Consider the following 23,642-nt stretch of genomic DNA (forward strand, 5'->3'; position numbering starts at 1 on the left):
GTTATAATATTATTGATGAAGTGACCAAAATGCTATCTGGGCATATCTGAGAAATCAATGAAAAAGTAAATATTAAAAAAAAAAAAAAATCCATTGTCCTGCAGTGTAAATTCAAATGTGACCTTCTTTTGCTGTACTGTGTATATACTGCACAAGTACCTGGCTGTGGGAAGATATATTTTGCTTTATTTCTTTCAACTGGATTTTTGTAGAATCGTATTTCTTTAAGAGAAGAAGAGGCTGTTAATTTCAGTTTTTCCAGCAAAAGTTCTAAATCTAAGTTGCTTTATTAGAACTCTTCTGAACTTTTGAGTCCTCCAAGGACTTCAAAGAGCTTCCTAATTGCTTTCAGTTAGGTAACAGTTTAAGCAGCTTTATTTAGATTTCCTTTCTGTCTGTTCTTCCTAAGCTTTGTTCTCCTTTTTGATTACATCTTTTAGACTACTGTATGTTATTTTTTACTTTGTGAGATAAACTTTTTTCCACTGAATATTTCAGTATGAGTGGACATACATATGTCTTACTATCTATATGTCTTATTAGCTGTCCATTAATGGACAGGTTGACCCCTGCCACATCCAATCTCCTTCTGATTGCTTCCCAGGCTTTTTTCTTCTCACATCAGTCTCCTCTGCCTATGTTTGGCTGATAGCATACCCCATCTTTTCCCGCCCTGCACTTCAGCTGCTATTTCCACACTTTCTGGTTCTTAGCTCTGAGCTCAGGTCACGAGGATTTACACAAACCACAAAGGAGAAGCTTCATATAAAATACAACAAAATTTGGAAGATCTGCTGTGCCTCCCAGTGCTGTTGGAATTGCATTGGTAGGTCTCAAAGCCCACATGGAAATGTGTCTTTTCCATATTTATTATTGATGTTCAGATGTGTGCACCAGCAGTACAATTGTAGATCCCTGCTTAGGCAGCACTGCTCAAAGAGTGTGTTCTTCACAGGAGGGACTTTGATGAATATGTACTGCTTTGATCAAACCTTCATGTTTTAGGAGGACCCCAGAGGTACAAAGCAAGTCTTGGCTGATGGAAGGGAGCTGGCAAACGATAACTGAAGGCTGTGGTTTTAAGTGTACAGGGACTGTAATCTCTGCTTGTTCAGAACAGGCTCTGTACATGTGGGGAGGAGCTCTCAGCCTGGTCACTCCACTGAAAGGGGGATATATTGCATTTTACAAAAAAGCACATACACATCACAAGAGATTCTGATTCTGACCCTGTGCAAGAGTGGGACACAAACCTGTCATCATTTCTCCTTTGCCTCCTCATCCTGACAGAAAAAACAAAGCACACAGGAAACTTGTCCAGAGTTACCCAGTGGCAGGAGCCCAGGTCTTCTGAGTGCAAGGGCAGTATTCTGTTCACCAGTCCCTCTCTCTACAGGGCTATGACAGCAGAGTTTAGCAGCACTGTAATTTATTATGTCCTGCTACATGTTCTACATTACAGCAAGGCTGACCAAGTTTGCAATTTTAGTGTATGTGATCAACATGCTGCTCATTTTTCCATTATCAGGGAAGTCTATAATTCATGTCCCTCATTTATGTCTCACACTGGGGCATTTCATTTCAATGACTGTGAATTATCAGCATCAAATCCTTGAAGGTGTGATTGGAGATAATAGCCTAAAATTTCACAGGTGAATCATGACTTCAGTTGTCCAGTTTGTAACACCTTTGAGGGCCTTGCTTTCCCCTGCAGAGGAAAGTGTTCTAAAGACCATGACCTTCTACAAATCTGTTTTGTTTGAACTCTTAATTGTTTAAAGACTGCCATTATGCATCCTCAGTTTAGTTCTCCCACTTAGCCTCCAAAATGTTAATAAATGGCAGAAAAATATTAAACATGGCAGAAAAATTAATATGCTTTGCACTACCAGCCTTCTTTTCTTTTAACAGGTTGCTGCCTGTAAAATGTATTTTGAAATAAGGTTTTGCAAAACTACTCAACTTACTCTGGAGCATAAACTTGGGATCCAAACTTCATCATTGGGATTTGTTTAAAAGTCCTGGTTTCTTGCCTGGCAATCACTATTTACAACAGTCAGCACAAAATTACCAGTCTGGAACTTTGAAGGCATTAAGGCAATTAACTTCTCATTTTGTGCTCAAAAGAAATCAGACACTCTTAATGAAATCCTGTATCTATGTTCAAAACTCTCCTCTTGCATGGACACATGGTATTTGGTGCAAATATCTCTCCCAATTCTTCTGTATATACAGTGCAATGCCTGCCTGAGGCAATGTGTGCATGAATCCAGCCTCCCCAGGACTTTTGGCACAGCATCATCCCCTAAATAAGTGGTTACTCTGGATATCCTCATTCCAAATGCAATTTACCCTGAGTGCAGCCGAGATGATGCCTGCAGGACTTGGTGACGTGCTGAAATACAGTGAACCTTTTTCTTGCATCTGCCGTTTGTTACCCCAGCTCCTCTTGGTCTGCCTTACACAAAATTGGAATTTGGTCCAGAGAATTGGAAGGCTAGGCTAACTTCTACCAAGCAGATGTTGTAAAAGGCTTGTTTTGTCTTCTCAGCCTGTGTGAGTTTGAAAAGAACAAGCTGTGAGTTTTAGGGGTTCTCTAAAAGAGCTCTGTGAGGTGTTGATGAAGAGCATGTTGAAATGCCAAACACATGGAGAGTGCCATTTATTCTGATAAACATTGCATGTGGTTACTGTGCTTTCAGACTTCATCCCTTACATATGCAAGCCATGGGCTGCTCACCTGGCTGCTAGCATGGACCATTTCTAGGTGGCTGTTGTTTTGTATGCACAACTCCATGCCTACAGTTAAAAACTGGGCAGAGTTTTAGTACATGAACAAACATGATGACCCATACTGAGGCATCCACAAGCACTTCCTCCTATTGGTACAGATAGCAACAAGCACAGTATTTCTCTGGGTGGACAATTTGCATGGTCTATCATCTGTGAAAGTGAGAAGGTTTAAAACGCTCCATTAGTAAATTATTGGAAAACTCAGGCATTGATGCTGTGGGACTGCTGGGACTTGTGCAGGGTATAGTTGATCTCCCCACTGCTTCACTTATCTTCCCAGATACATCTGCTCAAAATTCATCTCTTCTGAGTGTACATTTTTGTTCCGTGACTTGTCAGATTTACTAATGTTGATCACTTACTTCCATTAACGCCAAGACAACATCTATTGACACAACTGGACAGACATGCCACTGCAATTAGCCAAACCATCTCAGAAATGTAGACATTTTTCTAGAAGTGTTCTAATAAAATATTGTTCAGGTTTGCTTCAAGAAAGTAGCAAGAGGAAAACCATTTACCTTGATCTTGCAGAGATTTTGACTAAGGGATACCATTAAGGTTGAGGAAAGTGGTTAACTACAAAGATTTATTCACTGTGGCATTTCAGTACTTAAAAAGAGGGGTTATAAAAAAGAGAGTGACTTTTACACAGGAGGATAGTGATAGGACAGCGGGGAATAGTTTAAAAACGAAAAGAGGAGAGATTAGATGTTAAGAGGAAATTCTTGACTGTGAGGGTGGTGAGGCCCTGGCACAGGCTGCCCAGAGAAGCTGTGGCTACCCCACCCCTGGAAGTGTCCAAGGCCAGGCTGGACAGAGCCCTGAGCAATCTGGTCCAGTTGAAGGTGTCCCTGCCCACGACAGGGGGCTGGGACTAGATGGTCTTTAATGTCCCTTCCTACCCAAACAGTTCTGTGCTATCTCTCATTAGAAGATGTTAAAATTTTGTTTTTATGATTTTTTTAATACTTCAGGTTTTATTGGTTTTCTGTGAAGTTCTTTATTTGTGAGATACATATACTTCTGAGATGTTCTAAAACTTGAAAAAATGCACTTGCCCTGTCATGGCTAAATGCTTGTCCTACTAATCCAAACAGCATGGATGTTTAACTGATTATAGTTCATACTCTAGGAAGCAGGGAGCAGCTCTGACCCCAGTGTCATGGTTTGGGTGAGAGGGTGTTGCTGGGTCTTCAGTACAGCTAAAGGTGCAATAAGAATCCTTTTCTGTTGGGTATATGGCCACAGAAAGCTGGATAGAGCCTAGAAACTCCTCTGACTGCTCTGCAAATAATCAGGGCTTGCAATGTTTTTTTATTACAGACCCATAGACTAAAATTTTCAAAAGCAAGTCAGGCTCTTGAACCTGTGCCCTGATGGGTCACTTGGATATAGTCTCCATAATTCTCAAGGGCCATTGCTTTAAAGGTGGGAAGTCAGGGGAAATCTGGCACATAAAAGCTTGTAAAGCTCTGGCCAGCACCAGTTTTGAAAACACCCAAGTGCTGGAGTGAATTATACTGATACACTGACAGGCAGCACAGCTCTGCCTCCCACCCCACCCACACAATAAAGGAGCTGTTAATTTTCATATGCCAGTTTGTGAACTGTGATCTCCTGGGAGCTGCTACATGTTCATTCCATGGGAGCACAAAGCCATGGGTGGGTAGGGTGGAGAGTGAGCAGCAGGATTTGGCTCAGCCCTTGCAGTAAAATCATCCACTATTCCTGAACCTACACCAGAACATTGCTTAGCCTATGCCCTGGACTGCAAACAAATGTGTGAGCTCTCTTATTGCATTTCAAAGCACTCCCTTTCCTGACTAGTTTTAGTTCTTGGTGTCTTAATTATATTTTTGCAGTTTCCTTCTATCCCAAATAGCCACACCATCATTATTGCAATAAATGGAAACAAGCATGCTCAAAGCTGTATGCTTTTTCATCAATGTTTGGAGTCACTTCTACTTGCAAAATTTGTTGTTGTTGTTGTCAAGAGCTAAGCCAGCAATCCATGATTATAATGGAAAGACTAACTATAATAACTGGCATTGTATCACACTGAATGGCTTTCATTTACAAAAACAAGCAGCAATTCAGTGATATAGATGCTGGAGTTGCTTTGAAACACTGTCAGACCTGAGGGGTAAATAAATATCTCAAAAGAATTGTGGATTATTTCACTTGCAATACCCACAAGAAAGGGAGGAGCAGAAATAGTTGGGGTTTAAAAAAGGCTGGTACTTGTCAGGGAAGGCATCCTGCACCACCTGATAGAGTTGTGGTGCAGAAGGGACAGACTGGCAATCTCCCAGCAGATCTCACCTTGTTGCACATGCTATATTCTTCTGTAAAAAGCCTTTGAAAAAGCATTTTTAAAAATTTCTGCAGAGAAGAATTATGAGCACACTATGCTGTTATTTCCCTAGCAAACCCAGGTCCTTGGCTCAGAATACAGTGTGGGCATTGGTGCTAACTAAAGCCATTTTGTGCAGTCTCTGCATCGTGGGTTGCCCGAGGTTCATGGTTTGCGTTGGAAGGGACCTTGAAGATTGATTTGTTCCAGCCCCCCTGCCATGGACAGGGATGCCTTCCACTAGAACATGTTTTTTCAATGGCCTTGAACACCTACTGGAATTAAATGTGATCAACTCCTTCACCCCTGTGAAAGAGCAGATGGATGGCATGGAATTTAAGGCAGCTTTGTTACCTCAGAGAGATGAATGTTGAGACCTACAGTGCAGCTGTTATGGCCCAGCACATTGTTTTTTCTACTGGCACACTCTTTCTTCTCAGTGATAAGACCCATAATATTTGGTGAAGGGATGAGGTTAAAATCTGACTCATTTTCTAATAGTTGCTGCCTGCATAAAAACAGAGTGAGGGGGAAAAGAAAGGGGTTGTTTTACTGAAGTGTTTAAGGGAATTTATGTCAGGGGTGGGGAGTTTCAGCAGATGAAAATGGAAACTGAAGTCTGAGAAGGTCCAGCTTAGCCAGCAGGTTTTCATAAACTTCTCCCACAGATGAGGCTCAGCCCTGGCTGACGCGCAGCCACATCACTGTCACTGCCTGTTTCTGCTGCACTGCCTCACTGCCCCCAGCCCATATCAATCATCCCCACACACCCAACAGCAGCAAATTCCCTCCACCAGTGCTTCCTCCATGGGCTGAAATGAGGAGGAAAGGCTGTGAAGCTCCAAGGGATGCATTGCATGGACAAAGCTCAATACAACTAAATTAATCTCCATGTTGCTTAAATTAATGATGCTCTTGATGGTGACAAGCCAAGGTAAACTGGGAAGGTTCACCTTCCCTGAACAGGAGCTCACATTGTGCTTTTTAGATCTGTGAACTGGAAAATTAATGTGAGGTTTTACAATCTCCTGTTGTACTTGGAAATGTAGGGCTTTGATACACTTCTCAGAAATACATATTTTTAAAATTATACTTTGAAAGTATTGATTTCTTAAAAGAACTCTTTATTTCATAATGACTTTGCTATACACTTTATGTAAGTGTATAAATAATGTTTACAGAATGATAGGATATTTTATAATGTCATATATAAGCCAGTATTCCCCAAAAGCATCTTCAGAGCAGTGTGAAAATTGTTATTACTATATGAGCTCTTCACTTATACACATAAATCTACCTTCCAGGTGGGTTTTTCATACCCTGATGGGGCTTCTGCATTTAACTTATTTTTCAGTCTCAATGTGCCTTAATTTTAATTTAGAATAATAAATTATCATGGTAATTTGAATTATTCTCAGACAGAGATTTACAAATAGCAGGAGGTAATCAACATTGTTTGTTACTCACACTGGAAAGAAGCCTGAGATGATGATGGTGTAAGGAAATTTGAAGAAAAGGGAATTATATGCTGCATGTGAATTAGAGATGTGACAGCCAGGAAAAAAAAACTTATAAAAGCATATGCTTTTTCCAAGGAAGGTAAATGTGACACAGACACATGAACTAGAGAGGAAAATGACAAGCAGAAGCTGGTCTGCATTCTCCACTGCTTACCAGTGCTTTCTCTAATGGTTTCCTGTATGATTTTGTTCTTCCACTAGTGATTATTTCAGTGACTATCAGGCCTAAATCTGATTTTAAAAAACGTTTTTCTGTCTTAAGTGCAAAGAAAATAAAGTGAATATTTGTCCAGGTTGTTTCTGATCTCTGCTTCCCTCTGATTTTCTAACATTAGTGATTTTTACCTGGCAAAAATATGCATAGTATAAGGACTTGGTATGAAAAAGGAAGGACCAATAGCCCATTGTTAATGATACCTAGTCTGTGATTCTACTATCTACCTAAATGGTTTATAGCTCCACCTGTTCCCCTATTGTACCTTTTGTTTCTGCTGCTACTGGACTAGATGGGGAGGTAAACCTTTCAGCACTCTCCATTGACTTTGGAATAACAGTTATGTTGGGTTTGCTTGCTGTTCCTACAGTTGTGCACATTCTGTACTGTTTTCAAGGAAATTTTTCCCACTTTTTTTACCCCTGCCTTTTATCCCCCAGCATTCCCTTGCCTCTGGCATGCAGAAAATGAGAAGTCTGCCTTGATGTCTGCTAGATTATGGGTAGCCAGTTTGCTTTTTCCAGTAATTTTCTAATGAACAGAGATGCAGGTGCTGGAAGAGCTTTGCTTGACTCCAGTTGCTGTCTCCTAGACCAGTCAGGATCTCCATAAAGGTTTGCTATTCTCACTATCTCCTGAGATAATCCACATTTAGCCTTTATCTTATGGAGGCAATTTTGTTGAGACTATCAATGGCTTTTTCAAAGTCGATAAAGTTAATGATGATGGGTGCACAATTCTCCTCTGAAACCTTCTTGTTTTCCTCTTAGCTGCTTGTGTGTCTCTGATTTCACCTGCGATAAAAATATCCTCTAATCAAGTTTGTTCTGATGCTGACAGCAAGTCTATGCTGCACCAATGGGTACAATCTGTCAGATTACAGTAATTTGGCAGTTTGGCAATTAAAGCCATTTTCCAGTTGTTTGTTGCTTTCTTGCCTCTCTGGGTTTACTTGCACTGGTTTAACAGCCCCACAGTTGTTTTCCTACATCCTCTTTTTATGTGCTATTTTGCCAGCCCCTAAATGGTTTCTGCTGCAGCCTCTACCTTCCTGCCTGTGAAGAAACTCTTGAAAATACTTTTCCTTCTGTTCCTTATCCCAAGTGTTGGCATATGCCACAGGAATTCCTCCACTGGCAGATTTTCTTTCATCTGGAACATTTTTTAGTCTCTCTATAAATTTTTTTAGGGTTTTTTTTGTGGAGGTATTTCTCAGCCTGGCATGGGAGGATATCAGTCCCAACAGAATGACCATTGCTGTGGCATCTTCCTCAAAAAAACAGATTTCATTCTGCTGAACTAAGACAGAACAGGCAATAATCAAGGGGAGCAGGATAATGAAGAAAATCACAGAACCATAGAATAGATTTGGGTTGTGAGGAACCTTAAAAAAATTATCCAATTCCAAACCCCTGCTGTGGGCAGGGACACCTGTGACCAGGTTGCTCCAAGCTCTCTCCAGCCTAGGCTGGAACACTTCCAGGTATGAGACATCCACTGCATCTCTGGGTAACCTGTGCCAGGGCCTCATCACCATAAATTTCCTGCTTTCTGCATCAGGTCTTATTTGATTAACACATAAAAGAAAGAGACAGAAATAGGGGAAAGGTTCCCTGAGTACAGGGAGAAATTGTCTCAGTGCAGTATTTTTTTCCGACATCAAAAAGCACAAGAAATTATTTCTGCCTTCTTGGCACTGAATGTTTTGCTTTCTTAACCTCATTTGCTTCACCCCTGGAATCCCCACAAGGATGAACATTACTCCTATTATGCTGGAAAACCTTGTCTATCCTAAATAATCCTCTTGTTTCTCAGGAGGCTGCTGAGAGCTGAGGCTTTCTCCTCCTCCCTCTGCTCCCTGACCACAGTTGTGGCTGTTTCCTCTGGGTGTCTATGCTGCTCCACTGGTGAATTTCCCAATTATCATTTAGGCAAGTGATTATATTCTCTCTGTCCAGGCTCAATGGTATGTCCTTGTTCTGTGTGATTTTTTTTATTGATGGAAATAAGTAATGTGGGTCCTTGTAAGTAGGACCCCCGCTTCTATATTCACTGACTATAAAACTGAGATCAGATCTTCCCTCATTTGTGAATTTAGCACATGCCTGATGCTTCAAAGGATCAAAAATCACTGGTAAAAGTCAAGTTGGAATTTCCTTCCTATTTTAGACTTGTACTGATATTATTTTAATTGCTGTTCTGGGGACCAGTGACTGCAAATGGGCAGTTAGACATTTTGGTGCTTATTAACACATGCTGGTCTACTAATGTCATGCAAATTGTTAAATCTGCGTGGGAAGATTAGACAAATAGTAGCAGATGTATTTTTATCTGCTGTGTTATGTACTTGATTTTTTTTTTGCAAAACAATTATCCCTAGTGGGAGAACTGCCATATTTGAAATTCCTTTTTTATTCTTTTCTGAGTGCTTGAGAAAGAATGTTTTGGTATATCTCTCACAGTGACTATGTCAAGGATGACTTAGAATCACTGCTAGACAGGAATACAGGCTGGTTTGAGCACAGAGACTTTACTGGATCAAATTCTAAAATATGACCAGATTATATTTGTTCTGGGATGAAAAGTGAGAAAGGAAACAATGCATCTATGAAACACTTGGCATGGAAGAGAGAGCAGTTTTGGAAACTGTAATGAAAGGAATGACTTAGAAATATGTACAGAGAGTTTAAATAATAGAAGGAGTTGTGGCAGGACTGTGCAGAGTATCTTGATCATACAGAAATCATTGTCACTCATTGTTTTGTTAACTTTTAAAATAAGCCCTTTCCCATGTCAAATTTTGATCTTGCATTAGTAAGGTGACTAAGCTCCTGAGGAATTTGAAAGTTAATTGTAAACTTTGGTTTCACACCTATGGACACAGACACACAGGCCCGCACCCATATAAATATCACATTTCCAGTAGCTAAGGCACATATACAGAGAATTTCAGTAGCTTGACAAAAAATCCTGGTAGAAATTGTTCAAAGCAAGCAAAAATATAATTTTTCTTCTGAAAAACATGTAGCATGCTGATATCTAGGCAGATACCTATTTTGTTTGAAAACCAGACCAAAAAAATAGACGGTAAGTCCTTAAATATTTGAAGCCCTGGCTTGTGGCAGCTGATCTGTGAGCAGGGAAGGGAGCTGCTTGTTTGTCCTTTGACTCAAGGGCTTTCTGCTGCAAGTGATGAGGGCTTAAATGTGACTGAGGATAAGATTTTGTCCAAAGTAGGTCAAGGGAAGAAAATCTTTCGTGTTCGCCCAGAGCCCATCTCATCCCTGGAACAGGAGAGACCAATGAGAACCACCAGCTTGTGGCCCCACAAACACAATTATTGGGCACTGTGTCTTCATTTGGATGCCACGCTCAGTTAATAACCAGATCCCCACCATACTTTTTTATTGCTTAGGCTGAAGGAGAAAGTAATTAAACTTAATAGGTATTGCCCTTGCTTTAAGGCCACTATACATTTTAAGCTGCCAGCAAAAGCAATTAATACTAATAGAAGTCATGATTCCTAAACAAAAACATTTGTATGCCAAGTAATCTACAACATGTACTTTTGGGAATTTTTTTTCAAATTCTTATGCGTGCTTATAAACATAAACTTGCTGCTTCATGGGGTTCCTTTTTTCTCCAATTTTTAGCAAATTTTCTTTTTTGTGTGTGTGTGTGTGTGTGTGTGTGTATCTCCAAATGTCATTTTTCCCCTAGGGTTTCTTAAGAGAACCTGTAAGTTCACCATAATTTAAAATAAAAACGATATTAACAACTTTTAATTTGAATGCAAGTAGGAATTTTAAAATACTTATTTTGTATTGCAAGTTCTAATAATGCTGGGTAAGCATTGGGCATAGCTAATTGACCATATGGCTCGTTGATATCCACATGGTGGAAGATTTGTATCATCATTAGAAATATGATGATGTCAACATCATAGTGTAGCTCAGCAAAGAGGTGGGTACAGCCAACTGAAATCCTCATGTTCAGATATAATCTTTGACTCATGATAGACAAGGTTTAACCTAGAATTAGTGCCCTGTTTTTCCATCATAAATCATTTTCTACTTACCTGCCAGACTTTGCTTGGTTGGCTGCTGCATGGGAAAAGATCAATTTTTGCATAGAAGGAAGACAGAAATTGCTTCTAATTGTTTTCTGGGGCAGCCATTAAATCATCCAAGTGAAACCTTGGTATATTTCCATGAACAGCCCGTTGCAATATTTTAATGACCCAATTATTTCAGTTCTTGAAAAAATGAACAAGTGACTTCAACTCTTGCCAGCTTCCCAAGGACACAAAGCCAAGTACGACACGTATTGTCTGTTCTGTCAGAAGGATGCCAAAATTCCAATCTGCTGGGTGCAGAACTCCCTACAGAGCTTTGCTGGCTTGTGCTGAGCAGAAGAGAATCAGCACAGCATCAAGTTCTGCAGCTCTGAAGCTTAAAAATTCTTAAGTGGCAAAAACTGAAGCACTCACCTTGGGTTACAAAACTCAATCAATGCCAGGGAGCTGTAGGTTTTCTTGTGAGGTTGAGTTTGTCCACCTTCCAACACTAAATTGTCATTATACCTTTTCCTCACTGTTTCCTAATACCAAACATTCCTCTGTGTGTTTGCCACTATTCTGTGCTGCCCTTGGGCCAACTCAACGAGCTCAGCTCCAGGAGCTTTACACAGAAATAAAGATGTGCTTTATTTTTCTGCCACTGGGTACAATCTGAGTCCTTCTTGTAGTATTTGGGTGTTTCTTGTACTTTCTTCTCCAGGCCACGTTGGACAGGGCTTGGAGCAACCTGGTCCAGTAGAAGGTGTTCCTGCCCATGAGAGGGGGTTGGAATGAGACGAGATCTATTGTCCCTTCCAACGCAATCCATTTTGTGATTCATTGAGCTGTGAATCCTTCCATGTCCTTCTTGATTCGTTAACTCAGAAACTGAAGCAGTTTTGCTAATGTTGCTTTAGGAGGCAATATTACCAGTATGGCATGCTTCCTGCCTGTTGCAATTTTCAGGAAACTGCGTAAAGACAGTCAGTCTCTACTGGAAAAAAACTTAGTGACAAATGTCCCAAATGTTGTTTTAGGAAATATGTTTTCTCTGTAAGGATATTGACCAAAAGGCCATTAAAAATTACTCGGCATCAAGAAGGTTACTGAAGGAAAACAAAGATCTATTGATTTCTTGCTTTACAAATATGCTGCTTATCCTGTTTAGCAGCTGCAGTTTTGCAGCAATATTTCTTGTAAGGGCAATTATCAAACTCGTGAAATTAGTTATGTGGCCAGTAAAGTCCTATGGAGATGTGTATGAGGAAAGGAAAGAAAGGCAGGAAGCAGACCTGAGGCTGCTGAGGAGTGTGTCTTCTGTCTGGCTGTGTGGAAATCATTTATCTCTGGAGGTGGTGCTGAGCTCCACTGTCTCCCTTTGATGTCTGAGTGCTGGATTCAGAGCTATTACTGTGAAAGCCTCTGCTCAAAGGTTTGCAGCAGGGTCTCCTCATTTACCATGCACTTGTAAGTGGGTGTGTGTAAGTGTCTACCTGTACCCTCAGTTTTTATGAAAACAACAAAAATTACTTCGAAGAAGACCCTTCCAAGCAGGACAAGATGCCATCTTTGTTTTGTTGCTTTCATTTAAGAGTCACAGTGTAGTCTCTTCTTGTTGCTGTCTTCCATCTCTTCTTCTCTATAGACTAGCAGTCAAGTTCAGTTTAGGCTTGTCTTTGCAGTACTCTTCTCTTCTCTTCTCTTCTCTTCTCTTCTCTTCTCTTCTCTTCTCTTCTCTTCTCTTCTCTTCTCTTCTCTTCTCTTCTCTTCTCTTCTCTTCTCTTCTCTTCTCTTTTCTTCTCCACTGAAATAGGTATGATAAAGATTTCATATGACTTCTTCTCATTTTTGTTTGTACTGAGCAAAGAGATGGAATCAGAGCACCCTCTTTAACATGACAAATCAATGAAACATGTAAAGGAAACTCCCAGAGGCTGCTCTAAGCAGAGTCCCATGAAAATCTCTCCAGACCTGTTTCCAGAAATTTCAGAGCAAAGGAGATGGAAATAATTAACTACTGGGTACTAGGTTGCTGGGATGTATATGAGCCCAAAATCAGTGGAAGGTCATGGATGTGATTTTGATTTCTTCAGGAGGTAAACGTTCCCAAGAGAAAGTGACTGGAACATGAAATTCGTTCTCCTGGCAGGGTCCCACTGGCTCTGCCATCTGCCCCTGTGCCTGCTAACCCCTCTCCAGCTAGGGGACAATCTGCCTCTCCACTGCTCTCTAAAAATTTGTTTTCTCCTTAGGTGAGCAATGTCTCTCGAATTCCTTCATCATGTAGTGTAAGCATTTAATTTTTAAAGACCTGTCTTTTTATTAAGTTGCTAATTAATTAGAGTTAATAATTCAGACCTTTTTTCTGTCTCTGCTCCTGGTGTCTGACAGGTTGTTTCATTGCCTCTTTTCCACTTTCATGCTCTTCTGGGGTCTTCATCTCTCTGCCCTCCCTCCTTGACTTTTCCTCATAGCTTGAAAAATTTGACCCTGCTTTTAATTTCTCTGCTGGCATTTCACTTAATGATCCTATTACAAATTCCTGAAGCCCTTTTCACTCAAGATTCTCAGGGCTCTACCAGTATCAATTAATTCCCAAACACCTACATTTTATCATGCAGATTTTACCTGTGGTAAATTGGGGCATGGAAAAGTCAGACAGTGCTCAGCATCACAGCCAAAAGTAGCACAGCTTGAAAAGGGGTTTGATCTTCAGCACTGCTGAGCATCTCTGACTGCTGCAGCCTTCACTTGTGGCTCTAGGTGGTGAAATTCAAGCCAGGGTAGATTTAATCCTCACACAGTTTTCTGTTTCCTGGGTGTTGATGGGAAGGAAGGGTCTCTGTTGGTCTACACACTTGTAAATGCATAGCTGAGGTTAGCATGCTATTAAACTGAGCTCAAGGATGTGTTAGAGTGCAGGGTAATATTTAAGCTCCTCAAATAAATATCAGTGTCCCAAGCATCCAGTGACATAAATAAATAACATCAGGAAAGCCACTCTTGTGATATCATTTTTGTCTCTTGTGCTTTATCTTTTCCAAACACATTTATCATGAACTTATTTATCATGACAGGGCTGAAATTTGCCACCTCAATATCAAATCCTTTAATGGCTTTTTCATGTGACCAGCAAAGGTCTTGTTTTGATGTGCAACAAGATGGACATATAAAGATAAATGCCTTCATCCTGACTCTTACTTATTCTTTTAGATTGAATTAATGAGTTTTCATGTCAATACAAATTAGATAAATAGCTAAAAGAACTAGTTAGACTATTTCTGGTGGTTTGGATTTTTTAATTTACTAGAATTGATTAGGCACTTGTTGACAAAGGCAAGGGAAAGAAAAAATCCATCACAATTATGAACATTTTGCTGCAAGGCTTGAAAGGGCAATTTGGAAATCAAATGATAAAATAGTTAAACAGATATATTAAGAAATTGCAAAGAAACAAAATGCCTGCATTTAAATTGTCAGGCAAGTGTTTATGCCCTTGCTCTACGTATGTCATCAAATAAGCAGCAAAAGATCTTCATATCCTAAAATGTCCAGCTGATACCTGGAGATAACTTGGGGGATTCTCCCCAAATCTGTGCAGGACCAAGCATGGCTTGGTGATGGGAAGAGGCTTGAATGGAATTCTGAGCTATTCCCTCCCATCCTGCTTGAAGTCAGTGACAAAGCTCGTGGTGATCAGCTGTGGCAGGTCAGGGGCACTAAGAAGATCCACCCTGGAGTGATGTTGGGGGCAAGAGGTGAGCAGGGAACAGGCACACAGTTGGTGATTCTGAATGCTGTGGAGAAGGAAAAAAGAACAATGGTTTTTCTGTTTCATTTAAAAGTAGACAAATATGGACAGACAACTTTATTCTCACTCTTTGAGATAACAACTTATTTGCAAATAGTCAGCAACTGCCTGTTAAAAACTAATATGCAGCAAATCTGGTCACAGTGTGGCACCCGGTTAACGAGCTCGTTCACCAGGGGTTTTGTGTTGTGGTCAGGGAAAACACTCCTCAATTAGGACTTTTCTGCAGGAGGAGAAAGAAGTTCATGAAAATTAATTTGTCTCTCTGATCATTACCTCTTCTGACTATTTATAGTGCATGACACTCTCCCACTGATGGCGTGTTTTTCTCGTGACCTTTCTCCAGCTCCTTCTGTGGAACTTCTCCCTGTGTTTCAAAGCTTGCTTTCAAGGTCTAACAAGGAGGGTGGCAGGATCTGAGCCAAACCCTCTGGTTGGAATCACTCAATGGAAAAGACATGTGCCCATTCATGCATATTTGATACATCACTTCTAAAAATAAGAGGACTTTTTTTAATCAAAGAATAATGGATTTTCCATTTTAAGTCAGAAATAAGTCAGATGGCTTTGCCATGCTGAGCTATGGTCCTACACCTTTTTCTGCAGGGTTCAATTCCAAAACAATATCTACAGAAAAGGAGGGTAGATGTTGATTTTCAGCTTGTTGTGGGGATTTTTCCTTTTTTTATTTTCAGGATGTTGGGGGTAGCCTGAAGGGAACAATGGGTTTTCCAAGTCCTATAAGATAAAGTTGGAGGACACAGCAGAACCTTGGAAAATAAATATAAAATTTCAATATGAAGTGTAAAATTTCACATCTTTCAGGAGCAGAACAAGGACCTCCCCTACAAGAGCAGGTTTTCTTCCCCAGGCTGCTCTGAGTCTTTGTCTCTGGCAGCTTCAGGCAGGGACAGGGTTTCCTCTGTGCTGTTCCAGGCTGATGCCTTCATGTCTGCAGGTCGTTGTGCTGCCCCACCACAGCTCACTGCTGAGCTACAGGAGACACAATAATTAAAAGAATTTATCTCCTCTTCCCACGATCCTGCCTACCACAGCAGAAAAACACTCCTAATAAAATAATATAAACTCAATGTGAAGGATAGGGAAAGCTGTATGTGCTCAGTGTTACTCCTCAGGGATTGCTCTTTTTTGGGGTGAAAGTGAGCTTTGCTAGCCTGAACATCAGAAACTCAGGCTGAAACTCTGAGTTAAAATGAACTCATAAAGCAAGCTGAATTAGGGGCTGGCTCTGGCATCCCCACCATGTAGGAAGGACACTGTGTCACTGTGTTTTTCCTCTCTCTGCATGTATTTTTGCCCTTTTGTTTTTCCTGTAATTGTAGAGAGAGGCTTTCTCTCGATTTTCCCCTCAATTCATAGAGATCTTGTAATTTATCTCAGGTCCCATAAAGGCACTTTTTCATGCTTGCTGGCCCTATAATGATGGTTTCTGATATGCAGGAGCTACTTTCTATCTGCTGCTGGTGGAAGGATTGATGCTGTTCATTTTTCTGCCACAGACCACCATAAGGAGAAGCAACGGAAGGGGTTTCTTCCTGAGACACAGCTCCTGATTTCTTAATAGGAGAGCAATAAATACAATGTCTTCCAGGCATTAAGAGAAAGGGAAGAGAAAGCCAGAGCAGCATCTTTTTCCTCCATCTGTTAGTGTGTTTTCTAGTCCTGAATTCCCTTTACCTGCATAAAGGGCTGAGCTATGCCTTTGTGTGCACAAAAAATAAATACAGATAATTCTGTTAAATTTAGCTTTTTTGTTTGTTTGGGTTTTTTTGCATTTGGCATACTTTGTCTGAAATCTTAGTTAAGATTCTGTTCTTGGTTATTCCATTTTAGTTTTGGATAGACTAAAAAAAAAATCCATTTATAGCAGCTGGCTGCAGCAGCAGCATTGAGTGCAGTCCTGGAATGACTGGTGCACAGTTTAGAAGGTTGCTAGAGAGGGCTGTAAATTATGTCATGTGTGGGTCATCAATTATATAGATAAAACTGTGAAGGAGAGTGGTTTGTCAGAAAAGATAAGAAAAGAGGGACTGAACCTAGATATATTTTCTGTGCTGATAATCTGGTCGTTTTTAGAAGTGAGAGGAGTCACTTGTAGAAGCCACTTAATAAATTTAATGACTATTGGAAGGGACAGGATAAAAAAGGAGCAAGGATAAAATGTTAAGTGAGCTTGCAATTGCAAAATCAGTGCCACTTTTCTTTAAGTTTGCTAATGACTGATGGTGTTGTCTGGAAGGAAAGCAGGGGTTGAAGAGGATGTGGTTCCCCTCCTCTGACAGAAGGGGAAGGGGCCCTGTTTCAGGGATTTTGGCAGGGGTTTGGGTGTCACTCAAGAGCTCCCAGGCTCATCAGGTGTTGTCTCAAGCGATTACACTGAGGATGTGACAAGATCAAGCACTTTCCCCCCAGGGTTATGTGTGCTTCCAGATGTGAAACAGCACAAGAAAAATGGGGACATTTTTATCATTTTTCCTCTGTGCTCCAAATGGAAGGAGGAAGGAAGAAGAGGAAGGCAATTTACACATCCAAAAAAAAGAAAAAAATACACAGAAACCTTTTGAAGTATTGAAGTGAGCTTGGTCTAGATTTATTGGCATTTCTCTTCTTCCTTTACCCAGAGGTTCATCTTACACTGTGCCCCTTCACAATGGGGAGGTGTGGGGCAGAACCTTCAATCCTCAAATGCAGCTTCAAAGAGAGGGAAGAACAAGTCCCTCCTTCTCCCTTATTGTCTTACTGGGGTTTTTCTAGAGCAGGAGACAGAATGAGTTCCCATATGTCAATGACAGAAAGTCCTCAGAGCTCTATTAGGGAAGGGCCCTGGGCAGGGAGTAGATGACAAATTTATACAAACCCTACTTTTACTGATACCTTGAGAGTGCTTCTGCAGGTGACCTAAACCACTCCTTCCCCACAGTGGGGGTTTTCCTTCACTAAGTTGCTCTACGGCTTTTGGTGAGGTGAAAGTTCTTCAGGAAAAGATTAAGGGGGATTTCCCCACCAAAATAAAAAGAAAAAAAAGTGGGAATTGTAAGGAGGAGATGGGGAAGGCTGAAATGCACAGCTGTGTTTTTAGTTTTAGTAGTCTTCCTGTCCAGTCATTGAATGGTCCCATTTCTGATGGAAATAAATTGTAAAACTCAAAGCCCATGGATGGAGTTCATGGGGTGTTTCACCAAGGCCCTTTGTCTTACAACTGATCAACCTCCTTCCAACACCAGTTCTTTATAAAAAATAAAGAACTTTGTGGCCTAATGTGCCAAAAGGTGACAATATTCAAACATAGAAAATTTTACAAAGAGAACTGGAGGTTGCCCCTGCACTTTGACCACTGCTACCTCTGCTCTGTCCTGGAGGGAGGACATTGTCACCAGGGTGCACTGTCTTGTATCGTTGTCACCAGGGTGCTCTCTGAAGCCATTCAGCATAAAAAGCTTTGCCAGCTCCCATGTCTGAGGGAAGACTTCCATGGGCAGCTTTTCATTAACAGCAAATGTGTTTGAGAAATTCACTTCTGCTGCAAGTCTGCATGACTCTGTTGAAATTATATCAAGTTACATCCTCAGTCAATGTGGATTATTATTTGATTTTATAAATTGTATCAAGACAGCATATTTTTATATTAAACCCAAGCATTTCCCTTCTCTGTACCTTTTTGCTGACAGAAGGCGCTCACACAGCAAAGTTTACCTTTCATTTGTTCCTGTGTAATAACCATTAGGTCTGCTGAGAAATACCACATTTCTTATGCAATGTCAACACCTACTTCCATTTACTCTTTCCCTTCAGAAAACACAGCATGAATCCCAGATGTTGCAGCATGCTGGTGTCCTTGACCCATTGGATTGCTAAGAGAAAGTAATTAAAGGGAACAAATAGATGACTTTTTAAGGCTGGTAAAACATACAGCTTTTTGCTTTCTTTGTCCCTGTTGCAGTGGTGAAGTTCATTAGGCAAGGGAGGTTGAAGGATTGCCAGGGGGGTCACAGACTCATTGTTGGTACTTCCTAAAGGCCAGAAGTCTGAATAAGTTTAGGAATGCTTAGTTTCATATTTTAAATTTTTTTTTTATCGTTTCTATCAAACAGACTTCAGAGACTTCCTCTGTTACTAAATAATTTTCTCTGTTTGGAGAGAAGATAGCAAGGTTAAACAGGAAGATCCCATGTAACATTTTTATCTAGGATGTTTACCAACTGAATTTGCCAGCAATTTGTTTTCATTTTTACTCCTATTTTTAGATAAAAATCCACAGTATTTTTTGTGGAATGTATCAAAGTCATGAGATGCATTTCAGATACTTGAATAATTCAGGCACTGATGCATGCTACAGCTCATCTTTCCATGATAAAGTAACACAGACGTTATGCTCAGAGTTTTAAATTTTTTATTCCCGTGTGTTAATATAACAATGATTCTGAAAAACTCTTTCAGTCTCTGTAGTGAAATCTCCAGTACTCTTCAAAGCTTTCACAGTAATCGTCTGCCACGCCTGCAAATAAATCTGATGCCAACATATGGTTCAGGGGTTTCTTTAAAAATATACTCTAGCTTCAAGTTAGACTGATAACAGGTACCAGATAACTTCCAGAAGCTTCAAAGCACAATTTCACCTAGAATTAATGTTTCTGGTTTTGGTATCTTTCTTTATTTTATATTTTGTTAAATAAAGAAATAGAGCAGGGGCTCACAACCAACCATTTTGAACTTTGAAATTGCTGTGTGAGATCTGGGAAATCTTATTGGACCCCCAAAAAGTCATTAAATCCCTTAAGTCCTTCCCATCACAAGAGTTACTCAAAGCAACCAGAAAAACTCTAATAAGTGGTCTTTGCTGAAATGGATTTATGCCTTTCAGATTTCTTACCAACAGGTCCTTTAGGCTGCTGTTGCTCTGGCTTGATGGTGCTCAGCTGAAGGGGCAGCTTGGAGTGGAGTTGCTGCCAGGAGGACATCAGGGAGATAGCAGTGGGAAGATGCAAAATCTTGTAAAAATGGAAGCTGCAAAGGTGGGAGGGTACAAGGGATATCAGAGGCTCATATTAGAACTGAAATAATTTGTAGAAATTATTGAATGAGGGAAAAGAAGGTTATTTGGGACTTTGTCTTAGGTTGGAGGGGTTTGTTGCCCCTCCAATGTGCCATGCTGGGAAGCTTGGGAAGTGAAGCAGAGGGAGCAATTTCTGGAGGCAGAGGAGCTAAGGGGAGTCCTGGGGATTTCTGTATAGTGAGAGGCTGCATGAATCAAATAAGCCCTGAGAACTGCCAAGGTGACAGTGAGCAAAACTCAGTGGTGTGGGCTCAGAGGCAGGGGAAACCAGGGGTGGGGGTAGGTACAACTGAGAAATTGCCCCTTTTACCTGGGGGTTACATCTGGGAAGTTGCTTGCTTTGTGTGGGGGCTATGGGTGGAGCAGGATGCTGTGGGAACTCATTTCTACCTTGCCATGCTGGTGGCAGGAGCAGTGGGGTCAGTTCTCCTTCATGGCTGCATCGTCTTGTCCCACAAAGGGCTTCACCTGGCACGTGCAGCTCTGGGCAAAGACCTGCTGTTTGTTTGGCTGAGATGTGCTGCTGAGACTTCAGAGGTGGGCTGTGGACAGTTGACTCTCTGCAAAATGCTCCCTCTTGCATGTTAGAGATCTCCTATTGCAACCCCTAACTCTGCAGAAACGTGGCACTTCTGACCCTGACCTCCTGCCACGAGTGCACAGGGAGGGTCTGGGAGCTCAGGGAGAACAGGGATAACAAGTGATTTGCCAGAAAAGGTCATAGATAAGAATGGAGACTCTCACTTGTAAATATTTTGCATAGTGAATTAACATTGCAGATATGCCTGTTATAAAACTAACTAGAGCCATGGAGGAGAGCACTGCTATAGCTGACCAACAGATACTCAACCTGACCCAACACTGATCAAAAGGGGTTTGAGCTTTGGTGCATAAGCTAAAGCAGTTGATGTGTAGGCACTTGATTAAGCAACACTTGGGTAACTTACTTGGGTTAACTTACCAGGTGCTTGAGGAGGGTGACCTGTGCAACTTGTTCCATAGTCACTCCCTAAGTCAGCCAGGAAATTCAGAGCAGACCCCAGGAGTCTTCTTCACCCGGCCCAAGCAGTGTCATTTACACCCTGCTCGGGACTTGCTCTAAATTAAGTGTAAGAAATTTTATATTTATATTGTACCATTCATGTTTTTAATATGATTTAAAAGCTGGAATGTTATTTCCACTGAAGACTGGGGTTGAAAAATCCCTTGAGCATTGAAGCAGTTAACTTTCAACAAAACTTATGTCCTGAAGAAGTACCAAATTGTGTCAATTTAATTCCCAGGTCACTGGATTTATCCTGGTTCAACCAAAGTAGCACAGAGTGTGTTTTTAGAATTTTCTCTAGTTCATTTGTTCATTAGTTTATTTTGGATTCGAGCCCACAGAAATCCCTCTGGAATGTGAACATTGCACAGCTTTTTATATTAAAATTCTGCTCTTTTTAGGACAATTAGAATGAAGCCATTAATCATGTACCTTAGGACACATCAGTAAATGTAATATTTAATATGCACATCTTCCTATGCAATTACATTGAAAATTATCTGTTCTTAAAGACCCTCATAAAACCGGTGGAAGAGAGAGTTGCTTTATGCCAGTAGGACATGGTAGGACATAAATACTTTGAAGTGAAATCTTGAGCAGACTACAGATGTAGTGCAATGGGCTTATTTCCCTGGAGGATCAGTGGTCATTAACCCAAATTGCAGAGTTTGGTCTGTACTCCCTAGAGCTGCTGTATTAATGCACCTTTTGGGTTACCACCTCAGGTACTCCTGGGGCTGGCTGGGAGGTGCAGAACTTGTCCTTCAGCTGCTAAATGCTGTTGAAAGAGTTGCTTCAGGCACAGCACATTAAGGAAGCTCTCATCTAGGACAAGAGGTAATGATTTTACACTGACAGAGGGCAGGTTCAGATTGGGTACTGGGAGGAAATCTGTTATCTGAGGGGGCACTCTGGTTGCCCAGAGAAGCTGTGGCTGCCCCATCCCTGGAAGTGTTCAAGGCCAGGTCGGGCAGGGCCCTAAAAAACCTGGGATAGTGGCTTGTAGCAACCTGGAAGTCCCTGCCCATGGCAGGAGGCTGGAATGAGATGATCTTTGAGGTCCCTTTCAAAACAAACCATCCTGTGATTCAGTCTATAAAGCACCATCACACATACAGACACCATTAATTTATCTCCTCTTTCTTTCTTCCTTCCTTCCTTCCTTCCTTTCTTCCTTCCTTCCTTCCTTCCTTCCTTCCTTCCTTCCTTCCTTCCTTCCTTCCTTCCTTCCTTCCTTCCTTCCTTCCTTCCTTCCTTCCTTCCTTCCTTCCTTCCTTCCTTCCTCCCTCCCTCCCTCCCTCCCTCCCTCCCTCCATCATCCATCCATCCTTCCATCCATCCATCCATCCATCCATCCATCCATCCATCCATCCATCCATCCATCCATCCATCCTTCCATCCATCCATCCATCCATCCATCCATCCATCCATCCATCCATCCGTCCATCCGTCCATCCGTCCATCCATCCATCATCCATCCATCCATCCATCCATCCATCCATCCATCCATCCATCCATCCATCCATCCATCCCTCCCTCCCTCCCTCCCTCCCTCGCTATTTTCCAAGCCATCCTCTGAGTGGACCAAGGACAGTGAAGCATATGTGTTTCAGAAACATGTATAAATGGACATTTGAAACCCAGGTGGGATTTTTATCTCCTCCTTGTATTTCATACTTTCCTTTTTTCTCCCTCTTCCACAGTAACAGAAATATTAGAGAAAGAAATAACGCCTATTATGACCACATACAACCTGTCTGGGCATATCCCTCACATTGTAGGAAATATAAATATATAATGAAAAAACCCTGCCTGGACTGTGTTTATTTCCAATGGGCAGTGATGCATTTCAGCCAGCCCTAATAAGGGTCTGGACTCTGGTGGGATCTCATTGCTACTTTTCCTGTCACTAGGAAACTGAAGGGAGCTCTAACTTAAACCAAGCTCTCTTTTGTTTATAGCAAATTCAAAAACATGCAGTCATATTTCAGTAAGGAAAGCATTCTAGGTTAAATGGTTAGGGAGAAAAGAAAGGCTTTTCATTCAGTTCTATTGCATCTTTTGAAACAGTCTGAAGTCAAGACTTCAGACATTTTTCCAGCAATGAAAGCTTGTAAAGACTGTGCCTCATTCTCAAGTTTTTTCCTTTCTGTTAAATTCCCTAACACAGAATGTTAAGTGATGGAATTCCTATATTTGAGTGCTGGGACCCTGTTTACAAGTTTTGTGGTATTTTTACAGTAAATCAGTAAATTGACCTGGGGGTTCACAGGTATGGCTTGATGGAACAAGTGACCAAAGAATCTGACAGTCTGATCTTCAGGAGTTTTGCAGGATGTTTTTGTAGCCAAGGACAGACCTTATAAAAATAGAAAGGATGATTGTAACTGAGGTTTCAAAGACAAACAGAGAATAACTGCTCTATTAAGTACTGAAATTCCTGCTCTCTATCTAGTCCATACAGGGGTTTTGGATGTGTATTTAGGTTAAAGATTTTCACAGGTGAATTTCTAATTTTGAATATATTTTGGAGCACTCAGGGAATGCTGAAACCCCGTGGGACAGCTCAGTGTGGATTAAATCCTAGAGGCCCCTATGTAGTGATGAGAGTCCATCAAAGGATGTTTTAATAGAGGAGGTCTTGGATTAGGATTTGTGGATTACATTTTTAGCTCAGCCACACGCCTCATGTCCAGTCAGTCTGTTCCCTTTTTGCTAAAATAGGATGGATGTTTCCATTTGTCAGGAGTGGTATTAAGAGAACAAATCCAA

The sequence above is a fragment of the Haemorhous mexicanus genome, chromosome 15, assembly GCF_027477595.1.
Source record: "Haemorhous mexicanus isolate bHaeMex1 chromosome 15, bHaeMex1.pri, whole genome shotgun sequence".
Classification (NCBI taxonomy): Eukaryota; Metazoa; Chordata; class Aves; order Passeriformes; family Fringillidae; genus Haemorhous; species Haemorhous mexicanus.